The sequence below is a fragment of the Ictalurus furcatus genome, chromosome 2 (assembly GCF_023375685.1).
Source record: "Ictalurus furcatus strain D&B chromosome 2, Billie_1.0, whole genome shotgun sequence".
In the NCBI taxonomy this organism is placed as follows: domain Eukaryota; kingdom Metazoa; phylum Chordata; class Actinopteri; order Siluriformes; family Ictaluridae; genus Ictalurus; species Ictalurus furcatus.
The window spans coordinates 25,525,730-25,547,147 of record NC_071256.1 but is presented as its reverse complement, the minus strand read 5'-3'; the positions used below and the strand labels follow the sequence as shown (position 1 = coordinate 25,547,147).

The 21,418-nt window shown below is 39.4% G+C and overlaps 1 protein-coding gene across 1 annotated transcript in view; it reads left to right on the top strand.

Annotated features, from left to right (window-relative positions):
* Positions 1-4,000: 4,000 nt before the first annotated feature.
* The window catches only part of LOC128599260 (uncharacterized), a 27,774-nt gene continuing 10,356 nt past the window's right edge, over positions 4,001-21,418 (top strand). The window contains exon 1 of the mRNA XM_053610774.1: positions 4,001-4,038. The gene's annotated coding sequence lies outside the window, so the exon portion shown is untranslated. The remainder of the gene's footprint in view (positions 4,039-21,418) is intronic.

The window sequence follows — 21,418 nt, the reverse complement described above, 5'->3', positions numbered from 1 at the left end:
CATACAGCACACTAAAGCTGAAGACCTGGTAATAGTCCAGTAACTGTAAATTACAGTGTAATAGCCTTTTTGACCGTAGGGCTCTATATAGCAGGTGTGTGTGTGTGTGTGTGTGTGTGTGTGTGTGTGTGTGTGTGTGTGTGTACAACTACAGTCCCCAGAGCATCTCTCTGCCTTCAGACAGCTTTAGCACTACTGAAACACCATTATAGAGGGGCGTTTTGAGAAAGGGGTGTAGAATGTGATTTTATGTTACTACGGCAACCTTGTATCTTCTGAGGCTGATGCAAGCTTTAGGTTACACAGATACAAATGAAATACAGTGTTACATATAAATCATGAAGATAGAAATGATGTACAATGCATGTTTGCACACATTCACAACCACATTTTATCTTAACACCTGTGTGGCTCAATTTATTCACATCCATTTTTTATTTTTATTTTAATGCCTATGGGCTATTTATGCCATTCAGTAACAAAATCATTAGACTAATAGCACCTGAATGCACACACACAGTTCCCTGGTCTAGACATGCCCAGACCATAAAGCCTATCATAGCATATTAACTTTAGTAATAAATATTCTGTAGTCTAGACAGACAGCTTTAGTAGAATAACCAGAAAATGGATAAGATGGATGAGATTTCAAGTGTGCATTCTTTCACTTTTCACTCTCATGATATCTGCAATATAGTTTCAGATATGGTTCTTTAGCACTGACGCTCCTTTTTCTGTTTTCTTTTCTTTTTTTTATTTTGCATACGAATAACAAAGTATAAATAATGTATATCAAGACATTAAGATTCAAAAACATGGTGCTTATATTTTTCTCTCTACATTAAAATTCTGAATTTTACCTTTTAAAACCAGAATTAACAACATCTTTCATGCACTATTCTTTGAAATTATAACCAAGAAGGAAACCATGTCTGGCCTTGCTCAATGCATTGCAAATGGAAAGGCTGAGTATGTTACAACAGAGTCTAAATTATTCACTATCCTTTTAATCATTTGCACTTCACTGAATTCAATCAGGAATCATGTGACCATTTCCCTCTTACAGTATATCCCTCAAACAACACTGATCATTGCTACAGCAGTTCACATATTTTGTGAGTTTGTTGCAGTGTCAGTGGATGAGGATTGGCTATCACGTTCCATAATAGCGAACGGCTCATTTAATTATAGCCTGTTTGTCTTCCTATAACATCTTGAAGGAGCAAGCTCTCTTGCTCCACCAAAAAAATGCTATGAATATTTTTTTTTCTTCTGCCCATGAGAAATGGTGCATGCTATTTTATACAAAATGCCAGATGGACAGCTGAAGTATAATGCAGAGAGTGAGCTATTATATTAATAACATGCAAATCTATTCTGTCTATTACTCATTAAAATTCATGGCACAGCAAGGCAGCAAGGTTGTGAGGGTCAGAGCAGACAAAAGTTACTATGAACAGGTTGCACGCTTGCACTGAGAGATTTGCTTCCACCAAATTTCCAAGTAATTTTTGCCACCTGAGGTTGTATGTTCACTTGCAGGACTGTGTTCTTATGTATTCTGAATGTGAAACACTTGCAATGAATGTAACAGTTTAAATGTGATGCTTGTAGATTTTTTTAGGTTTTGGGGACACTTTTTGACTGTAGCAGTGAGTCATTTAAGTAAGAAAGCACACGAGATTTGCTCCATATCCATTGTACTGCACATATAAAGTTACTTAATGTAGCATTTGATTCCTCTGAAATTTAAATAGTTTTGCAGTTTTTATGTTTTTCCCCCAATTATTTCAGATTTAACTGGGGGGAAAAAGGATCCATCTAGCATTTCTCCATTAATGGTTCTTTGGTTTGTCCCATTGGTGAAACCTTAAATGATCTACTTAAAAACCCTGCAACAAAGGGCTTCCTTTTCAGAAAAGGTAGAAGTAGAACCTCTTTAGAAAGCCATCTGGAGAACCCCTGGGGAAATTTTTTTCTAAGAATATCGAGGAGGGGTGTCCAATCTTATCTGCAAAGGGCCGGTGTGGGTACAGGTTTTCATTATAATCAAGCAGGAACCACACCTGATTCCACCTGTTTAAACAGTTGATCTTGGCTTTCAGTAGACTCAGGAGTGGTTTCTGCTTGGTTAGAATGAAAACCTGTACTCACACCGGCCCTGTCCAGATAAGATTGGACACCCCTGATATAGAGCAAATCTTGTCATTGATTGTCCTTAATGAAGTCAGAAACTAATAAAGACCTGAATGTGTCTGGGTAAGAGCAAACCCCTAATTAATTCTTCCCCAAATTTTATGCTAGATGTCATTGTAAAACTTATCTTGATTGGGCTTGTTTGTTTGGCTTACTGGTAGCAAAAGGTGGATAATTAATGGCCTCTGATTCAATTGTCATAATTATATAGTGAAATCAGAATTTGAATGATTGCAACCTTGTAAAAAATTTAAATAACTGCTTATCACCATGACCACAACATGCTGTTCATTAAGCAGAACAAGATAAACACAAGAATGGATCATAGTTGATAATTAAATATATTACAGCTGTTGTTAATTTCATTTCATTTCTGTGCTGGGCTTATTTGGTCATTTTTCTTGCTCGTTTCATTTCTTGATAAGAATTTCATAATAAGCAGATGGGGATTAGCCATTATTATTTATATAAGAACCAGGACAGAAAACATGGCCAATTTCAACATATGGTGTGTCTTGCACATCAGTCATAGCTAATCAGTCATAGGGGGGAACAGTCTTTCCAACATTGACATTCTTGGGAAAGCAGTCACTTGCCAAATAACAGAGACAAGTTAGGTTAGTTAATATTTGCTAATGGGGTTTGCTATCCTGGGCTGGTGCCAAATAAACAAAAAAATAAATAAATGTGTATCAGCATTGATGGGATTTTTTAACACTATATATTCTTACTGGATACTTCATTAGATGCCTACCTTGTTAGTCCACGTTGTCTTGTCTATGTACAGTTAGAGGCCTTAGCTCATCTTTTTCCATGCAGTCTTTGTTAAGCATCCTGAGTTAAGCACCATAAGTTTTGATTCATTTCCAAAGTTTGAGGACAAATGTTTAGAGTATTATGGAGAAAAGGCAGCATGGAGAAAGCGCAGTAGAAGAAAATGCACTCCCTGCTTGCAGATAGAGCAAAGTGTTGGGTTTTTGTTTTTTTTTTTAAATCACATTTGAATTGTAACCAGGATAGTTGCTGTTTTGTCTCTCAGAAAATGTACTAATCTACATAAATGGAAATGTTGGCTGGCAAAAGATGGCTTGCTGGTGAGGGAATTGACTTCCACCCTACATCTCTAACAAATTAGATACTCTTTCAAGGGCAAATATGTACAATTTGACAAGGTTTGACATCTGCTTGTCTGTTAGATAAGGTAAACTCATTATTTAATAGACATATGTGACATTGCCCTTTAGTTGCCTTTGTTTGGCTTTTTTTCCTCATTCATTTACTTTTTAGTTGGATTTCATCTTCAGCAGGCAGTGGGGGTGGGTGGGTTAATAGATTATTGTAATAGCTTGTTTAATAAATTGAGTATACAATGTCATTTTCCTTTATTCTATTGTTAATTTCTATGGTATATGTGTATATGTACATGTGTATGTATATATCTTTCAAGTTGTTTTTAAAAGGAGTCTGTCTTCTTTGTCACTTTCAATTGAAATCCTTTAACTTCATTAAAAAAAACTTACTTGACAGAAAAAAAAGAACGAAAAGAAAGGAAAATGTACTTCTTAAAGACATAGGCCTTTTGACACAAGACCACGTGAGAAGAGGGAGACGCGGAGGTCGCGCACCTATTCTGAAAGTATAAGTGGGCGTGGCCTTTACAACCGTCACTCCTTTGAAAACTTTAGGACTCAGCGTCCTGCCCTAATTCAGGTAAAGGGTTTTTAAAATGAATTTCAGTTTTAGAAGCGCTTTGAGTGTTTAGATTTTTCGGCATATTTGCTACTATCTTCTGTGTTCAAACTGCCTTATCAAAACCTGGAGTTATAAACCCACACACGCCAGGTAAGATGAACGTGTACTGCCTTAACGTTACCTCAACTGTATGAAGCGTCTTAATATCCGCTTGTATTACTGGATTATGCGGTGAAATGCCAAATGTTGTTGGGAATTGTGTTATAGTTTGTTCGAAGTTTTGTTGTGTAGTTCCTCCTTAATTGACATTGCAAGCAAACATACGTCATATATTATCTTTTTCCTGTTAATTGTTTTTAGAAAAGGTTAAGCGTTGAGGCTGGAATAAATTGAGGTTGGAAAAGATATTCTGATATCTGCATTGCAACTTCATGTTTAGGGTTAATCAGATGTTTTCAAGTCTCAGAAAGCTAGAGGTATTTCTATTGAGGGTTAGAAAAGATCACACACACACACACACACACACACACACACAAACACCTGGGTTGCATAAAACGCGTTAATTATAACCAACCTCACTACTAATGAATAACCGTGCTGACTTTCCAGGTTTCAGTTTGGAAGCACCTTCTGTCACCCGAGGGCAACTTAACCCATTTTAGAAACATAAGACTCTAACGGATCCATTTATGAACACACAGCTGTGTCCCAAATTGTTTAATCTGACTGAAGGCACTGTATCCCACCAAAATAACTACGAAATGAGCAAATCACTTAAAGTAGTTATTTAAAGTTATTATGCACTGCTGAATTTGAATATTTGTATCATGAACTAATTAAAGGTGAATGATGTAATGTTTAAAATGGTATAGACCATGTAATGTGAATAACAGAATATACACTCACAGAGCACTTTATTAGGAACACTGTACTAATCCTGGGTAGGGCCTCCCTTTGCTCTCAAAACAACCTCAGTTCTTCGTGGCATGGATTCCACGAGACCTTCATTTGAGATTCATGTTGTCCTGATTGCATAATGCAATTCGAGCAGATTTTTCAGGTGCACTTTCATACTCAAATCTCCTGTTCTACCACATCGCAAAGGTTTTAGATCCCAAAGGATTTAAATGATTAGGATTTAGTGACTGGGAAGTCCACGGAAGAACATTGAACTCATTGTGATGTTCATGAAACCAGTTTGAGATGACTTTTGCTTTGTGACAGTACCAACAGTACTGAAATAGGCTGTGGCATTCAAGTGATGATTGATTGGTATTAATGGGCACAATGTGTGCCAAGAAAACATTCCCCACATCATTACACCACCTCCACCAGCCTGGACTGTTGACACAAGGCAGATTGGGTCCATGGATTCATGCTGTTGGTGCCAAATTCTAACCCTACCATCTGTGTGCCTCAGCAGAAATTGAGATTCGGCAGACTAGGCTACATTTTTCCAGTCTTCATCTGTCCAGTTTTGGTGCGTCTGTGCCACTGCAGCCTCAGCTTTCTGTTCTTGGCTGACAGAACTAGAACCCGACATGTTCTTCTGCTGTTGTAGCTCATCCGCCTCAGTGTTTGGCTTTCACAAATTTTTTAGATGTTATTTTTAGACTCGCTCTCTCCTAGTAAGCTCGCATGAGGATGTGTTATTTTTGAGACTTCTAAAAGTGCTTCTGTAAATCTCTCTGGATTAGCGAGTCTGCTAAATGCCATAAACACATTAAAAGGATGCAGTTTAAACTTGACAGAATACTCCATATATAATGTAATAATCCATGCAAATTATATGATTTGATGTCAATCAAGTCGAGGTTTACATTAGTATTCTTATGTGTAAATGTATGCATGCTATGGAGCAGGAGTAGGACATGAATATTTTTCAAAATTTACAGGATGTTCATAAATGTCAAATTCTTGTGCAGATGTTTGTATGAATTACACATAGTCATTCATATACACATTGATAGATGAGGCCCATTACTAATATTGTAAGCAAAATTATTATTTCAAGAGCACAGTGATTTTAACAGATTGGTCATATTTTGTTGAGTGCAGCATGGTGGTGCAGTGGGTAGCACTGGCATCTCACTGCTCCAGGGTTCAATTCCGACTTCGAGTTACTATCTGTGTGGGGTTTTGCACATTCTTCCCATGTCCATGTGGGTTTCCAAAAACATGCAATTAGTTGGATTGGCTGCTCTAACTTGCCCCTAGGAGTAAATGTGTGTGCTAACGTGTGTGTGCATGGTGCCCTGTGATGCACTGGTGTCCCATCCAAGGTGTATTCCCACCTCACGCCCAGTGTTCCCAGAATGGGCTCCAGATCCACTACAACCCTGACCAGGATGAAACTGTTACTAAAGATTCACTAGGAACTTTTGGCTCACAATGTGTCATTAATGTGTGACTCATGACTGTCTTTGACAGCATAGCGATGACTATGTTCCTATGAAAGGTTAGCTGGAAGTTGTGCCATAGTTAAGTTAATGTGCTGTCAAAACTGTCCTTTTAGCTTGTTCATTACTTATAGGTATCTCACAGGTGTACTATGTGTCCCACAAGGTGAACTGCTTCCGTAAAGACACCACAGATTGCAATTTGAGGTGTATAGTGTCAAATACAAAAGTTTACACATCCTTGGGTAAAATGAACAAGACAGAAAATAAACACACACATTTAATGTGCTTGGGTTCACAGATATTCCTTCACAAATATAGTCAAAGATTGCATGTTAAGATATTAATGTGATTGGAATATTTTTAAATAACTTATAAACACTTTGCCATTATAGCTTCTTACAATCTCTGTTTTATCCTCAGAGCAGCTTATGGATTCCCTCAGTTGTAACTCACAATCAAAACCATCTTATTTGATATTATTTTATAGCTGTGGATTGGCTATGGAAAAAAAAATGGAATGTCAAAAATGAGAGAGTGAGTGAGATAAAAGGCCAGGATGGGAGGGGAAAAAAAGCTCATTCAATAGAGACAGAATATTTAAAAATCAGTTAATTTATTGTATTATATACATTCGCACTGGGTGACTATTATTATTATTATTATTATTATTATTATTATTATTATTAATGATATCAGAGGCAAGAAAGTACATTTGTTATTTTTTTGTCAAGCACAAAGCATGTTATTTCTACAAGTGACATTTTTTTTTCTTAACTTCAGGTAAATTAGCCATAAGTTTTGCTTAATAATTCTGAATTTTAACGGTATGTAGGGCTATAAGGTGACTGACATTAAAATATTATGAGTGTAAATTAGGCACATAGACTTATTAGCTTTCTCATCGGGGATCTCTCATCACTGTGGGTTCAGTCTTATCCAGGAAGACGAGCTAAACTTAGTGCTATCTAGAAAACTTACTGCCAAAGGTGCTTCTATAAAGTACTGAATAAAGGGTCTGAATACTTATCTAAATTAGATATTTCAGCTTTTGATGTTTAATCCATTTGCACAAAAAAGTTAAATAAATAATAATAATAATAATAATAATAATAATTTTTTATTTTTATTAATAATAATAATAATAATAATAATAATAATAATAATAATAAGTATTTGCTTTGTCATTGTGGGACAAAAAGGTGCATTGAATCCAAATTCTGTATACTTTCTGAACCCTCTGTATGAGCATGAGAATAGTATTGACATCCCATAGATGCCTGTACATGATGCATGTTTAATTGTGCCAAAACACAAAAACGTAATGGAAAGGCCCGGTTATGGTTCTGCTCCAGAAACTTTGACCCTCTGTAGAGCAATGACACAGTGGAAATGTCACATGTTCACTGTAAACACACGAACAAAAACATGACAGGGGAATGCAGTATGTTTTAACTGGACACAACTTAAGGAGAACAGTAATAAGAGAGCCTGGGGAAGGGGAACAACTAGGGATAACAACATTATCTGAAAGACCGATATTAAAATAACTCACAAGGTAAGACTGGCACTGCACATTAACACTAAAGCTTGAATATAGTAGAATTAAATTTGATGTAGTGGAATTGCTTTTATTTTACAGCACTGTCAGTTTATTTCGTTCGTGTGGCAAGGTTGTATGGAATGGGCTTGTGATGTGAATAGTGTTGTGGGGTTTTTTTGGTTGCCGTTTTTTGTTGTTGTAAAGCAGAACTGTGTACACATTACAGCAGAAAAAGTGGCAGCAATGCAAATTAATACTGGATTACTCTTCTGTGAAGCGGTCCTTATGTATACAGTCAAATGACTTGATCTAAAAATACATAAGGACCGCTTCACAGAAGAGTAATCCAGTAGCAACTCTCACTGAAGGTGAGGTCTAAGGTTAGAATATCTGCAACAAAGATGTTCATAGGAACAACATAAGGACAAAATATTGTACTTTTGTTCAATTATAATTACTGAAGGTAAAATTTTAGGTAGCAGCTGTTAACAAACATGCGTTGCATAGTGCAAAACTTTCCTTGCAGCTTGTTGTATTCTTTTTGTAAAACACTTTTTAACCTTTGGGTTGTTTTGTAACCTTGATTTCTCTCTCTTTCTCCCTCTCTCTCTCTGTGTGTGTGTGTGTGTGTGTGTGTGTGTGTGTGTGTGTGTGTGTGTGTGTGTGTGTGTGTGTTCACGAATGCACACATATTGCAAGGCAATGGAAAACATGGTCAATGATTAAACAGTACAACAAAGTCAAACATCATCCTGTGTCTGTTAACAAATATGAACTCCATTCCTCTCCTGAAGGTCATGCCAGTGTCCTAAGGGATTTTAGAGGGTGGAGGTGCCTTGGTCCCTTTAGAAAGGCAGTATTAGGCCTATGAGACCCTGGCGAGATGTCATGCACTGTGCTGCAATGGCTGCCACCTACACCTTTAGCGTAGATGGGGCTTACCACTCTTTAGAAGTGCCTGGAGACAGTTCAGAATCCAAAGAATCAGGCAATGTACCACGTTCAGCTAATGAGGTGATCATCATTGGCAGAAGTACTGCCGCTTAAGAGCATACAAGGGTCATGCCGTAAGGCTCTTGTGTTCAGAAGTGTTTCCTTGACTGCTAGATTCAGTCTCAGTGACCAGATCCACAAATGCAGGTGACCTGGTTTGATGTGCCAAACTGTCCATTTGGGACAGCAGCTCTACAGTGCTCTGAAAAAGTATTTGCCCCATCCTGATGTCTTCTGGTTTTGTGTATATTGCATACTAAATTGTTTCAGAAATCAACACAAAATCTAAGATGGCACAAAGGGAAACTGAGTAAACAGAAAATATAGTTTTTAAATGATGGTTATTGTGACAAGTAGGAGGGAGTGGCCAGGCTGTGAGGATGCACATCTGGCACTGATTTGGCTAATCAGTGGAAGAGAGAGATAAAGGAGCAGATGGATGCGCAGAGAGTAGGGATGTCACGAGAACCGAAACTTCGGTACCAAGTCGGTACCAGCATTCTTAAAACGTGAGGTACTTGTTTTTCTGAAGTAGCCTTGGAACCGATTCTACTGGCGGTACCAAGGTTGCAATTCTTCCGGACCTGATGGGGGCAGCAAATACGTGCAAGTGATTTAGTCGGTCCACAAGTGGTGAAGAAGAAGAACAACAACAAATACAAGCACACGTGTAAAACTACAGAAGTTTAGCTCCACCGCAACTCGTTGAGAAGAAAGGTGGTATGGAATATGGAAATACTTCACATTCGAGGCGGATGACAACAAACATATAATGGATGCTGTGAAGCCGGTGTGTAACTGATGCCATCATTCATTTCAAACATAGCGAGGAAACACCTGGAATTTGGCGAAGCACCTGAAAGACCGGCCCTATATTATGTTTGTTTGAGGCAGCTGGCATTGAAGCCATGAAACCAGCTAACGTTATGCTCCATGTAATGTTTGCGATAGCCAGTCATTTGTTAACGACGCTAACACATTGCAGTGTTATAAACTACCTCCTAATGGGCCACCATGCATCGCCATTCAGCCCGAAGTCCTGTCAGCTAAATGTAGCCTAATGTCACTAATAATTATTCAAATGTTCATGCTTTTAATAAGTCTTTTTGGCTTGCCACCATATCAGTGAATTTAAACTGAGGTGTGTGTGTTTAGGAGTGCTGCACCTCCATTCATTGTCAGACAGTGTTTGATAACTAAAATCTCTCTCTCTCTCTGCCTCTCACTGCCAGTATCAGCCAGAGGAGGATGTCCTCCAGAAGAGTTTTTAATTAATTATTTTTTTGTTTTGTTTTTATACCACACCGTGGTATCGAGTATCGTGTACTTTTGGCGGTATCGGTACCGACTACTAGATTTTTGGTATCGTGACATCCCTAGCAGAGAGAGAGCCACACGTGCACTTTATGTTACGTTTATGTTTTGTTATGTTTATGTTCTGTTCTTTTCAGCCTGTTCCCACCTCCTCCTTGCCCAACTTTAAAATTTGTTACACTCGCTTCCAGACATTCCTTTATATCTCTCTCCCACTAATTAGCCAAATCAGGTGTGCGTCCTCACAGCCTGGCCATGCCCTCCTCCTTGTCACAATAACATTATGATTTAAAAACCTATATTTTGTGTTTACTCAGTTTGCCTTTGTTCTATCTAAGATTTTAGGAACTACAGGCCTCTCTTGCATCAATAAGTCCAGTCTGTAATTTGAAACTTAAGCGCAATTGGAATATGCAGCAAGACAATGATCCAAAGCCTAGGAGTAAAACCACCTCTGAATGGCTCACAAAAAAGCTCAATTAAAGTTTTGTTGTGGTTTAGTTAAAGTCCTGATTTTAACCAATTGAGTAAAGGCATATACAATCAGGTCCATAAGTATTTGGACTGTGACACTTTTTGTAATTTTGCCTCTACGCCACCACAATGGATTTGAAATTAAGTTTAAGATTGCAGGTTAGACTTTCAGCTTTAATTCAAAGAGTTTAGCAAAAATATTAACAATTTAGGAGTTACATCCATTTTTTGACATAGTTCCTCCATTTTCACAGGCTTAAAAGTGATTGGACAAGCTAAGATAATCATAAATATTAGGATTATTTTTAATACTTGGATGCAAATCCTTTCCACCGACTGCCTGAAATATGGAACCCATGAATATCACCAAATGCTGAGTTTCGTCCCTTGAGATGTTTTGTGGTTAAATTGGGTTGAGGTCAGGTGACTGACTCAACCATTTAAGAACACTCCATTTCTTTGCCTTGGGTTGCTTTCACTGTATTTTTGGGTCATTATCCAGCTGTACTGTGACGTGCTGTTCTATCGGTTTTTCAGCCTTTTACTGAATCAGAAAAGTATAGCACACACAGACACATGAACTGAGCAAAAAGAATAGCCCTATACACTTCAGAATTCATCCTGCTACTTCTATCAGCAGTCACATAATCAAACACCAGTAACCCAGTTCCACTGGCAGCCATACATGACCATACCATAATACTTCCTCCACATGTTTGACAGATGATGTATGCGGTATGCTTTGGATACTCTTTTCTTCCCATCATTCTGGTACAAGTTAATCTTGCATCAGAAATGGGCAGGTTTTTGTTTGTTTGTTTGTTTGTTTGTTGTTGTTTCTTTAAGTCTAATCTGGCCTTTCTGTTCTTGAGTGTTACCAGTGGTTTGCTTCTTGAGGTAAATCGTCTGTATTTGCATTCATGAAGGTGTCTTGATTGTAGACTTTGACAATGATATGCCTACCTCCTCCAGAGTGTTCTTGACTTGGCTAGATGTTGTGAAGGAATTTTTCTTCAACAAGGAAAGAATTTTGTGATTATCCACTGTAGCTGTCTTCTGTGGCCTTCCAGGCCTGTTTGTGTTGCTGAGCTCACCAGTGCGTTCCTTCTTTTTGAGAATGTCCCAAATTGTTGATTTGTCCACTCCTGAAGTTTCAGCTAGCTCTTTGATAGGGCTGCAGTTTTTTAATCCTAATGATGGCCTCCTTCACTTGCACCGAGACTTCTTTGGACCACTTATTGAGAGTTCCCATGAACCGCTACCAAATGCAAATTCAACACTTGGAATCAATTACAGATCTTTTATCTCATGAATTTGTAATGAAATAACAAAGAACCATGAAACCGCTTATCAGTCAATTGTCCAACTATTTTTGAGCCTGGGAAAATTGAAGGACTATGTAAAAAATGTCTGTAATTCCTGAACAGTTAATTAAATAATTTTGCAAAACCACTTAAAGCTGAAAGTCTACACTTCAGTCACATCTTGATTGACATGCTTCATTTCAGATCCACTGTGGTGGTGTACAGAGGCAAAATTACAACTGTGTCACTGTCCAAATACTTATGGACCTGAGTGATCCATTGATCCAGTGATCAATTGTGGGCCATGGCATCCTGTGCTCGGTGGGCTGTCAGGCAAAGTCCACTTCTCCCTGATCTTGGAACATAAAGAGTCCTAAAGATTATGCTGGCTATGTGATTCTGAAACCTGCACCTTCTTATTAGGGCCTCTATGGCAGCAGGACCAAAGAGTGATCCCAGCACAAAAGGCAGATTCTTCAGGGTTGTACCCTTTAGAATTCATCCTGCTGCTTTTGTCAGCAGCCACATCATCTATAAATACAAGGAAACCATTTCCATTGGCAGTCATACATACCCACTCTATAAGATGAGGTGATGTTCTACAGATCATGAGCGGTTCCTTTCATTCCCCATACTCTTTTCTTTCCATCATAGTCTTCTCTTTCCATCAAGTTGATATTTGTCTCATCTGTCCATAGGATGTTGTTCAAATACTGTACAGACTTTTTAAGTTGGTTTTGGCTAAATCGAATCTGGTCTGTATCTCCTGGAGGGTGTTCTTGGTCTGGCCAACTGTTGTGAGTGGGTTTTTCTTCACCAGGGAAAGAATCATTCTGTCTACCCCAGTTGTTTTCTGTGGTCCTCTGGGTATTTTAGTGTTCCTGAGCTCACCAGTACATTCATTCTTTTTACGAATATACAAATAGTTGATTTGGCTACACCTAATATTTTAGCTATCTCTCTGATGGGTTTGTTTTCATTTTTTCAGCCTCTTTGAGAGCATATTGAGAGTTAACAGCAACATATTCCAAACACAAATGTCAAACTTGAAATCAACTCTAGATATTGGATCTGCTTACTTGTAAGTGCAACAATGAGGGAATAACACACACCTGGCCATGGAACAGGTGAGCATCCAATTTTCCAATTACTTTTGGTCCATTAAAAATCGTATTCATCAAGTTCAACAAACAATGTTTTGTCATTTATACATTCAGCTGTCATATGCTAGAGTTTTTGTGGTAATTGTTTTTAGGATTTTATTGTTCGAAAAGTTGGCACCTATCTGAGAAAACCAGGCCTTCAGGTTGTAAAAATTCAGCTAAGCCTTGTCTGTCGCCAAGTCATTGATTCATCTAGAGAGTAATTCAGACTGTTTTCTGGGCTTCTTGTTGTGCTTGCTTGGCCTGGGTGTTTGCAAATAGCAAGCTGTTTAGACTAAGGGGCTTGCGCCAGATTAGACTCTGAGCCAGAATTAATATTTGCCAGCCAAGCGTGCCATATCAGCATTGCCTCAAGTTCAGTGCAGGGGATTGGACCACCTCTGAGATGGTCAGTTTCAAGGCAGTAAGCACATAACATGGATATTTATGGCATTGTCACCTCACAGTTCCATGATCCCAGGCCTCAGATCTGAGCTAGAGTGAATGTATGTGTGGAATGCTAACAGTGTATGTATGGGTTTCCCCTGGCTTCCTCCTACTTTCCAAATACATACCAATAAGTGGATTGGAACTTTAAATTGCAGCTTTGTGTAAATGGCTTTGTGGTTGCTCTGGTGTCAGGTCCAGGATGTATTCCTGCCATGTGGCCAAGACCATGTTATGAAATTAATAGAAGGTTTTTTTTCTGTTCTATGTCTAGTGGAAGCCTATGGAAAGTCACCTTTTCTCCCATATCTTATTTTCTAATCACTGTTGCAGGAGTGAAATGTGCAGGAGGAAAAAAAATGCCTGTTCCTAGCTGTGAATGCGTGCTTATACTGGTGGGATAAAGAATTCACCTACTGGTACTGCTAGAGAGCCTAAAACTATAACCTCACACTACCACTTTTTTAAACTGGTTACTTTTGTGGAAGACATGCTCATTGTTCACTAGTTTGTATTGTTTAAATTATTAGGAATGGCAGGAGGGAAAATGGATCTTATCTTTGCAGTGCACAGCTGGTGACATTTACACACCTTTTAACAAACTTGCATTGTAGTATACTTGCTTGCAGCTCCATTACTAATTGTAAAATCTACCCCCAAAATCTAGTTTGATTCAATGATAGCTGATTATGTCCCTTAAGCTTTCAAAGCCCTGAAGGCAGTTATATTTGGAAAAGAGGAATCAGCAGTGGAAAGGCACTGCATTATTAGCTGAGACCATTTCTTAGAAGGCAAAGATTCCTTCAGCTCTTTCTCTAGTAGATCTTGACCTCATTCAGATACTAGATGATAATGAGGGGGGACAAAAGGGAGGACATGTTTGGAACAGTACTAAAGTGAGAGGCTGAATTACAGTAATATGTGTTCACATAAAGGCGTTTTCTGTTAAGGTAATTACATAGAGTTGGTCATACGCACTGACAAATAATACACACACACACACACAGTTAAAATCCTCAGTCTCTTTAGTGCTAAACTCACCCAGTGAGCTGATGAACTCTGATAATCACTGAAGAGAGAGCGAGAACACTTGTACACTATTTGGGTCTATTCTGCGAGAAATCGTTTTCTATGAAATATGCGTTATGGAATAAAGAAAAAAATACCCCACTGTGGCCTGAATGTTTGTGCAGCTTGGCAGCATCTGCACAGCTGACATGATGGAGTGGAGGAGGTGGAGAGATGTTTGCTCAGTGATTTGCATGTCCTCCTGGGCATTTCTCTTTCACTCTCTGTATCATCTCAATCAAAAACACACACACACACACGGCTTAAGGGTATGAGGTCCTGAGCCAAAGCTGATGTCTGATATATTTCGCTGCGTTGAGCGTGTGTGTGTGTGTGTGATGCCAGCTGAGGGCCTGGATATTGCCTACTGTCAAACTGCAAAAGCAACTGTTCTGTTACCATCTAAGAACCTCCTGCTATGTTTACACATGCGCGCGCGCACACACACACACCTTTCTATTTGTCCTGGAAATGTTTCCTTATTTACATTACAGGTGCATCTCAAAAAAAATTTGAATATCGTGGAAAAGTTAATTTTTTCCATGATTTAATTTAAAAAGTTGAAATTTCATATATTCTAGATTCATTACACATAAAGTGAAATATATTTCAAGCCTTTTTTTTGTTTTAATCTTGATTATTATTGCTTACAGCTCATGGAAATAAAAAATGCAATAGCTCAAAATATTAGAATAAAGAATTTATAATACAGAAATGTCGACCTGAGAAAAGCTCTAATGAGCTAATTAACTCAAATCACCTGCAAAGGTTTCATAAGCCTTTAATCTCTATCTGGTTCAGTACACACAACCACAATAAATTTTCAGATTGACTCTCAACTTGAGAAAACACAGTGGACCAGCACCAGCAGATGACATGGCACCCCAAATCATCACTGACTGTGGAAACTTCACACTGGACTTCAAGCAACGTGGATTCTGTGCCTCTCCACTCTTCCTCCAGACTCTGGGACCTTTATTTCCAAATGTAATGCAAAATTTACTTTCATCATCCTGAAACCACATGATTGTGGTTGTGTGTACTGAACCAGACTGAGAGAATAACAGCTCAGGAAACCTTTGCAGGCATTTTGAGTTAATTAGCTGATTATAAAATGAATTAAAAAATGAACTTTTCCACGATATTCTAATTTTCTGAGATGCACCTGTATTTGCATCACATTATTCTTTTGTATTATACCTACTTCCAGAATTTGACACTACACTTCAGATATACTTAAGTGGCTAGTTTCAGATATGTCAAAATATATTAACACTGTAAAATTTAATGCAATGCATTTGTATAATAGTGGCCTTACCCTACACAGACACACACACACATTCAGACAAAGATGTATCTGAACAGGCATTACAATTCATCATGATCTAAATTAAAAGAAACTGAGCTTCAGTATAAGTGCAAGCTCAGAGGGGGAAGGAAAGTGATGGTTATAACAGGATGGCCTGAGGTCCAAGTGGAGTGCCTGAAAACTCTTACAGCTGAATTATGTATTACATGTGTGGTGGCCTGGAAGTACCCTTTGAAATGTTCTACAGTGCTGTGTGTATATATAGTAGTTCTGAAAACTACAGAATTTCCCTAACTACATGTGTTTCTCTGTGAATAGGCATCTCAACCAGATGTAAGGCACTTTAAAATCTTATTACCCCCACCTACCTTCAGATTTATCAGCGTCATCCACATCATTCTCCGTCTCATTACCCAAGTTAAAGTCATTCCCATAATTTAAACATGAGCCTCAGTGCTGTCGCTTCACTCCATTGATTTCTGTTCACTCTTAAATAATAATCACTGATTAATTCAGTCAGTTCAGTTGACTAAATTTCTTATTTGATCATTTCAACATTTTAAAACCATTTTCTGGTTCATTCTCTACACAATGTTTGCAGGAACATCAAAGACTTTTTGACAGCCGGTATCTGATTACAAAATGAATTGATTAGACTTATGTCCATTTTGCTATGGCATGCGACCTATACAAAAACTTCATCAAATTTTGAGAAATTTCACTGAGCTAGCGAGATTTTAGACATTTTTAAGCAGACTGACAATTACTGCTGCGTTCGTTAAAACAGGTCCTTACCTGTTCTTTACAGGAAGATGGCCAGAAGCTTGGAAACTTTTAAATTAACCCAAGTAAAAACAGTTCCCCATTGTTTTGGCAAAATATATTTGTTTTCTTAAAGATTTGGTTTATGTCACCTAATGAGGATTAGGACAGATGCAATTGCAGTTAAGTGCTTTATTATAGGAGAGGTAGGCAGACAAATCCAAATCGTGAAACATAGGCATGGTCAGAACAGTCAAAGGGTCAGGCAAATGGGCATAAAGCAGGTAAGGCAAAGCACAAAAGAAGAAACTAGAAACAAAGTCAAAACCAGAATAACAACATGAGATCAAGGCTTGGTAAACGACAGAGAAAATATCAACCGAGTGTAATACTTCGCAAAGACCTTGTGAATGAGCAGTCTCTTAAGTAGTGTGGTGTGATTATCAGTGTGATTGGGAACAGGTATGTGTGATTAGTCCTCAGGAGAAGGTCACGTGTCTGTGTGTTCCATTTGGAGAAAGACCCAGGCTTGGGAAGTTGTGTCGTCAGCTTTATACATTGGCTCGACTTGGTAGGCCATCTCATCTGCCTTTCTAGAGTGTGGAGCGATGTCCTCCGTGGAACAAGGAGGAAGAATAACGTCCTCAGTGGAGCAGGATAGCAGAGCAACGTCCCCAGCAGAGTGGGAAAGCAGAGCAACATCTGTAGAGAAGCCTGGGCTAGTGATGTCTGGGGATGTAGGGTGTAGGAGCAAATTGGAGCTCTTGGCTACAACGGAAGGCGGAGAAACATCAGCTGAACAGTGAGGCTGAGTGTCATTTTCCGTTGAGTCTGCAGGCTGATCTTTGTTGGCTGTGTCATCAGTCTCGGGCATGAGCATAATTTGATTGGTTGTGACGTCGGCGTCAGGCAGGAGTAGGGCTTGGTTGGTCTTGTCAGCAGACTCTGGTGTAAGCAGAGCTTGGTTGTCTGTCTCGTCAGTATTGGGCATGAGCATGACATTGTTGGTTGTGATGTTGACCTCAGACAGGTACCTGGCTTGGGAGGCCGTCTTGTCGCCTTCAGACAGGAACAAGGTTTTGGAGGCCATCTCTTTGTCCTCAGACTGAAACTTGACATGCGAGGTCGCCTCGTTGCCCTCAGACAGGAACATGGCTTGGGAGGCCGTCTCGTCGCCCTGAGACAGGAACATGGCTTGGGAGGCCGTCTCGTTGCCCTGAGACAGGAACGTGGTGTGGGAGGCCGCCTCGTCGCCCTCAGACAGGAACATGGCTTGGGAGGCCGTCTCGTCATGCTCAGACAGTTACTTAACATGGGAGGTCACCTCGTGGGTCTCATGCTGGAGTGCTGGGTAGGAGGTTGCCACATTGACCTCCGACTGAAGCTTGGCAGAGAAGACCACTTCTTGGGACTCGGGCTGGAGCTTTGGGGAGGAGGTCGCCACGTTGACCTCTGGCAGGAACTCTACAGGGGAGACCACCTTGTGGGTCTCAAGCTGGAGCTCTGGAGATGAGGTCGCCATGTTGACCTCTGGCTGAAGCTCTGCAGGTGAGACTGCTACTTGGGTCTCAGGCTGGAGATCTGGAGTCGAGGTCGCCATGTTGACCTCTGACAGGAGCTTTGCTGTGGGGGCTGCCCTGTTTGCCTGCATATAATAGGTGGTGAACGGCAGGGCAGGTTTATCCGCCAGGCTGGATACCACCCCCCCCCACCCCCAAACGGAAAAATGTAATTTTACATGACAGTTCTGCATTCACTAAAAGTAATTTTGGCAGTTGCTGTACATGGCTGTATTGTACTCAGTCTTTGGGACCCATCAAGTCTACATGACTAAGAACTCTGTTCTGTGAGTTTTGTGAGAGCTCTTTGTGTGTGTGTGAAAAGGAAAATGTACTCCGTGATGCTCAGAGAGAGAGGGGGAGAGGGAGAGAGTAGCGTGAAAACTATTCCCAATGTGAAAAAAGGCCCCCTTCGTCCATCATTAGATCACATTTTGTAGTATAGTAGTGTTTAGAGTGCTATGATTAATTTACTTAAGTGTCAGCTCCCTCTCCCAACGGTATGTGTGATTCTCTCAATTGCCTTTTAACAAAGACACATCCTACATGCAACAAACTCTAGTCCATTCACATATCACTAAAACTGAAGCAGTATTCTGATTCTCTCACCATTCCTCTTAGTCTGTTTTTTATTTATTACTAAAATTATGCTCAGTTGAGTAATATAGCTTTTAAAAAAAAAAAAAGGGCTCACCCATTATAGTCAAATGAAGTGAAGATCAAGGATTCATTATATAATAAATCAGACAAGTATGCTATGGTGGTTAAAAAGATGCTGTTCTGTGCCCTTTTGGGGCCTGATGTTTAAGCATTGTATACACCTAATAATAGCCTTACAGTGCTATTTTCTATATACACATCAGTGTTCATGGAAAAAAAAATAAAACTTGTACTCCAATCCATCTTTCTTTGTCAGTTATTGCATACAGTATATACAGCTTCTTCTACTAACTATAAAATGGGTATTTTTTGTTGTAAAATAACTGGCAATAAATGTGTTGGTACTTTAGAGGACATTGTCAGTGATGCAATGTGAGTGTTTCGTTTTTGGCTGACGGTGATGGCTGGCTTATGATTCCCAGTGGCTGTACTTGTGTTCTGTAAGCGAACCAGCATTAGGATTGCAGAGAAACCACACAGACTCCATATCTTTTTAGATATTGAAGACACTAAGTTTTGAGTACTTTTTAGCAGCAAATAGCAGATCTGGCATGTCTTAGTCATCCTTAGCTGTGACATGCTGTTTGGCATAATTATCATGTCACCCAGATATTGAGGCAGTGTTTTCTCAGTGGTTAAGATTATGAGTGATGTGAAAGGTTTGAGTTCAAACCCCAGGATTGCTAGATAGCCACAGGGACTTTGAGCAAGACCCTTAACCCTCAACTGCTATCTTCATATGTACGTTGGTTTGAATAAACGTGTCGGATAAATGATAAAATGTAGGGCAATTGGCAGCATTGGCTGCAAAAAAAGTTAGCAGGAGGCATTATCACTCAATTAATGTGCAATGATTTGTGATGCACAATTGACTCTGACTAATATAGTTGTGATATGACTCTGCCTGAGTCATCATGCCTTCATTTAGCATGCTAGGGACTCCCTCCATTATTCAGGGTCCACTGCATGTTTGCCAACCATTGTACTTCAGGAGTATTGTTGCTGATATTAAAATCTGTACCCTGTGAAGGACGTTTAACTATCCAAAGAGCCCTTGAACAAGTTTTTTTGTTCTGTATAGTGCCACAAAGTTGTGCCATATTGAAGTGTCTTGTGCTGTACAGAACACTGTTGCCCTGAAGACTGGGTACCTGTACCTCTCAACCACAATTGCACCGATGACCCAAATACTCTCACTGATCTCAAATACAGAGCAGTTTAGATGCATGCTCATACATGGGCAAATTATTTATTTTTGAAGAAGGTCTTTCAGCAAGAGTGTAACCTTTGACCGTGTGTTTTTTAAAAAAATATATATATATATTTTTATTTTTTTTTATATATTGTTGTTTTGTGTTCCCTATGGCAGCCTGCTTACTATATAAAGTTGCATATAAAAATATATGCATATGGAAAGTTGCGTATAAAGACCTAAGGACTGTTGTAAAGTACATTTGGGTGTCCACCATCTCAATCAGTAACCTTGATTATGGTTGAATCCCATTTGGACTTTGCCTCACTTTTAAGGGCCTGCCCAATGCTGCAATTAAAGGAAATGCAATGTGCACCTGCCACTGGTCCCCACACTTTGTGTCCAGCACAACCATTAAATCAGACCACCGTTCTTCATTTTTGTCACTGTACATGTCCACTGTTTTTACAGCAGTTGGTGGTGCCCTCAAATTGTGCACCAGTAGCATTAAAATCTCAGATGTTTTATCTCTACTTAGTAATTTTTAATTTTGTCAGTTTATTAAATCTGCTTCAGCCAAATCAAAAAAACACAACAAAAAACCACAAATTGTAACATTATTAAAAGCTTTTATAATTAAATATGTACCAACCAATCACAGTTCATGTCTGTACTGAGCCAATGTAATGAGTTATGTGGTGCAATGTTATCATAATAGCACATCCATGTATCTAAAGTACATACAAACCTTAACCCTAACGCCAACCCATACAAAACTGGCAATATGTGTATATCCTCTGTTTGACTTGCACCCTGTCCAAGAGTGCAGTCCAGAGGCAAGGATTGGGTAAATGGAAGAAGGGGTTCCTGCATTTGAAATTGATCAAGCAGCATGGTCCATCTCAGTGACAGGCAGTACCACTAGCATTCACTGTGTCCTTGTGCCAGCAGCACCTTGTGAATCTCTCCTGCACTCCATCACCTCTAATGAGTGACTGGAATCCTCCTCTCCCCTCTCTGACCCCCTACACAGGAGTTCATCCGTCGATTTCGATGAAGACCGAAGTTTCCATTTCCACCTCCATTATGGAGAACACAAACTGGGACTCGACTTGCACCTGAATTGGATTATGGTGAGGAAGACTTGCGCAGCATCGGCCTCGCTCTCACTTCCCGGTGACCACTATGAGCCAGTGGCAAGACTGAGTCAAGACGACTGAAGATGGCCCCCGGGTGCAGTGATTCATACACCCATTCATACACTACGGACACTTTTTGGAAACGCCAATCCGCTAACCATGCATGTCTTTAGACTGCGGGAGGAAACTGGAGTACCCGGAGGAAACCCCCGCAGCACAGGGAGA